Source organism: Petaurus breviceps, unplaced genomic scaffold (assembly GCF_028583685.1).
Source record: "Petaurus breviceps papuanus isolate PSGF00001 unplaced genomic scaffold, PetGlider_PUasm1.0 129, whole genome shotgun sequence".
NCBI lineage: Eukaryota > Metazoa > Chordata > Mammalia > Diprotodontia > Petauridae > Petaurus > Petaurus breviceps.
In genome coordinates this window covers 2252685-2256679 of record NW_027185665.1, presented here as the reverse complement: position 1 = coordinate 2256679, position 3995 = coordinate 2252685, and the positions used below count along the sequence as shown (strand labels likewise).

General features: G+C 40.4%; 1 long non-coding RNA gene across 1 annotated transcript in view; it reads left to right on the top strand.

The window, feature by feature from the left end:
• The window catches only part of LOC138172780 (uncharacterized), a 22627-nt gene extending 18999 nt beyond the window's left edge, over positions 1-3628 (top strand). Inside the window, exon 3 of the long non-coding RNA XR_011171244.1 lies at positions 3434-3628. This is a non-coding gene — a long non-coding RNA (uncharacterized lncRNA). The remainder of the gene's footprint in view (positions 1-3433) is intronic.
• Positions 3629-3995: the final 367 nt, after the last annotated feature.

Here is a 3995-nt window from a genome sequence, read left to right as displayed (position 1 = left end):
CCCCCCCCCCACCAGCCAGAGGGACTCCAGATCAGCAGCAGCTATAGCTGTTTCCAGATTTATCAATACATAGATGCGAAGGACAAGGTGAGAGGCCAGTGCAGTCTGGACTTTGGGACCCAGTAAGTGGGAGTGCATGGCTTTTACCCCCCGGGGCGAGAAACTGCTGAGATGCCAGCACAGCCAGCCAGCGCCACGCAGGGGCTTCAGCTCCTGGCCTGCAGAGTGTAGGGGGACCAAGCACCAGTCTGAGGGGTAATCGCTCTTGCTTTAACCTGCTTGGATCTGGATTGCAGTCTAGGGTGGAGGTCCTGGGGTGTGTGTCCAGCTTGCCAGAGCATGTGCAGACCTCAGAGAAGGCACCCATCTAATACCTCCGGCAGCTGAGAAAACCCCAGCATTTGGGACGAAAACTCCCCTGTCTGGTGGCAGAGTCCTACTGTGGCAAAAAGCCCAAAAGTCAAATAATTGAGTGGCAAAATGAGCAGACAAAGGAAACAAAGCAGACAGAAGATTCCAACATTACACTCCTATTTTGGGGATAAGAAGGAGCAAGGCATGGAACAGGAGGAAAACAGTGAAGTCAGAACACCTGCACCAAAAGCTTCAAAGGAAAATACAAGCTGTTTACAGGCCATAGAGGACCTTAAGAAGCAGATAAGAGAAGTGGAGGAAAAATTGGGAAGAGAAATGAGAACAATGCAAGAAAATTATGAAATGAGTGTCAACAGCCTGACTGAAGAAAATAATACCTTAAAAAACAGACTGACTCAAATGGCAAAGGAGGCTCAAAAAGGCAATGAGGAGAAGAATGCCTTAAAAAGTCGAATTTGCCAGATGGAAAAAGAATCTCAAAAGCTCACTAAGGAGAATCATTGCTTCAGAATTAGATTGGAGCAAATGGAAGCTAATGACTTTATGAGAAATCAAGATGCTGTTAAACAGATCCAAACAAATGAAAGAATAGAAGGCAATGTGAAATATCTCATGGGAAAAACCACTGACCTGGAAAATAGATCCAGGAGAGATAATTTAAGAATTATTGGACTACCTGAAAGCAATGACCAAAGTAAGAACCTAGAAATCATCCTCCAGGAAGTTCTCAAAGAAAACTGCCCTGATGTTTTAGAACAAGAGGGCAAAATAGAAGTTGAAAGAATCCACCAATCACCTCCTGAAAAAGATCCCAAAAAGAAAACTCCCAGGAATATTATAGCCAGGTTCCGGAATTCCCAGATTAATGAGAGAATATTACAAGCAGCCAGGAAGAAACAATTTGAATATTGTGGAAACACAATCAGGATAACCCAGGATCTGGCAGCATCTACACTGAGGGATTGAAGGGCTTGGAATGTGATATTCCGGAGGTCAAGGGAGCTAGGATTAAAACCAAGAGTCACCTACCCAGCAAAACTGAGTATCATGTTTCAGGGGAAAATATGGTCATTCCGTGGAATAGAGGACTTTCAAGCATTCTTGCTGAAAAAAACCAGAGTTGAATAGAAAATTTGACATTCAGATACAAGAAGCAAGAGAAGCATGAGAAGGTAAACAGGGAAAAGAAATCATAAGGAACTTATCAAAGTTGAACTATTAACATTCCTACATGGAAAAACAATAATTTTAACTTATGAAACTTTTCTCAGTAGTTGAAGGGATTATATATATATATATTTATTTATTTATGTCTTTATATGAGGGTATGCGGGCATATGAATACATATGTGAATGTGTGTATATACGTTTACAGGTATACATAGATAGAGGGCACAGGACCAATTTAACAGGAAGGGATGATACTTAAAAGGTGAAATTAAGAGGTGAGAGAGGAATATAATGAGAGGAGATGGGGAGAGACAGATTGGGGCAAACTATCTCATACAGAAGAGGCAAGGGAAAATGGTTACAATGGAGGGGAAGAATAGGAAGGCAAAAGGGAATGGGTCAACCTTATTCCTATTGAATCTGGCTTGAGGAGGGAGGGAAATACATACTAAAAAGGGTATCTCACCCTCCAGGAGAATGGGGGGGAAGGGGATGAGAGGGGGGATGATGAAAAGGAGGGCAGGCTGGGGGGAGGGAAGTTGGAAGCACCCACTTTTGAAAAGGAACAGGATCAAAGTAGAGAATAGAACAAGTGGGAGGTGGGATAGGAGGGAGGTAAATATAGTCAGTCTTTTACAATATATCTACTATGTTAATATTTTGCACTAGCTACACATGTACAAACTATACTGAACTGCTTGTCTCCCCAGTGGGGGTGGGTTGCGGGGGGGGGGGAAGGTAATGAATCTGGAATTGAAAGTTTTAAAATCAAATATTCAAATAAAAAAAATAGACTAACTCAAATGGCAAAAGAGGCTCAAAAAGCTAATGAGGAGAAGAATGCCTTAAAAAGCTGAATTTGCCAGATGGAAAAAGAATCTCAAAAGCTCACTGAAGAGAATCATTCCTTCAGAGTTAGACTAGAACAAATGGAAGCAAGTGACTTTGTAAGAAATCGAGATACTATTAAACGGATCCAAAAGAATGAAAAAATAGAAGGCAATGTGAAATATCTCATGGGAAAAACCACTGACCTGGAAAATAGATCCAGGAGAGATAATTTAAAAATTATTGGACGAACTGAAAGCTATGATAAAAAAAAGAACCTAGAAATCATCCTCCAAGAAATTCTCAAGGAAAATTGCCCTGGTATTTTAGAACCAGAGGGCAAAATAGAGGTTGAAAGAATCCACTGATCACGTCTTGAAAAAAGATCCCAAAGAAAACTCCTAGGAATATTATAGCCAGGTTCCGGAATTCACATATCAAGGAGAGAATATTACAAGCATCCAGGAAGAAACAATTTGAATATTGTGGGAACACAATCAGGATAACCCAGGATCTGGCAGCTTCTACACTGAGGGATTGAAGAGCTTGGAATATGATATTCTGGAGGTCAAGGGAGCTGGGATTAAAACCAAGAATCCCCTACCCAGCAAAACTATCATGTTTCAGGGGAAAATATGGTAATTCAATGAAATAGAGGACTTTCAAGCATTCTTGATGAAAAAAACCAGAGTTGAATAGAAAATTTGACATTCAGATATAAGAAGCAAGAGAAGCATGAGAAGGTAAACAAGGAAAAGAAACCATAAGGAGCTTATCAAAGTTGAACTATTTACATGCCTACATGGAAAAACAATAATTGTGACTTATGAAACTTTTCTCAGTATGAGAATATTTGAAGGGAATATAAATGTATATATATATACACATACATGTCTATATAGGAGGGTATATGGGCAAACATATCTGAGTGTGTGTATATATGTGTACAGCTATACATAGACAGAGGGCACAGGACCAACTGAATAGGAAGGGATGATACTTGTTGCTGCTACACTTTCCTTTCTCCCATTGAAATTTATCTTCCCCACCTTTTTTTTAGGAATATAAATTTGGAAACTTCTTGAGGATGTATTAAAGAAGCTCAAGGATGGAAACAAAGAGACCAAAGAGGAGGCTGTTGCAACAGTTTGGGTTCTGGAAGGTTGAATTAGGGAAGTGGGCAAGTAACTTCCTTGAGGGATAATTATGGTGATGTAAGAAACAGAAAATAATAATAAAAAATATTTTTTAAAAAGTTAAAGTGCTATTTCTCTTAACAGTGCTTTGCACTTGAACAGGGATCAAGCCTTAAGCCTGGGATGAAATCCCTAGTTGGAATGTTAGGCTTATTTAGCAAGGGAAAACTTTACTCAGTTGGGTACTAAAGTCTGCCCAGGGCTAGGGGAAGAAGGCATGGAAGACAAGTTTCACAAAGTTGTCTTTGACTGGGCCTGAGTGTAGAAGACTGGCCACAAAGGAGTGGGGAGTGGTCTTTCCCCCACCATTGTGCCCAAGCCCACGCAGTTGTTTCCTATTGATCTCAAAGTGGAAAACTGAGCTGTTGCTCTCATTCTTTCTGCAAAAACAAGTTTCATGATAGCATTCCCCAAGAAAATTAAAGG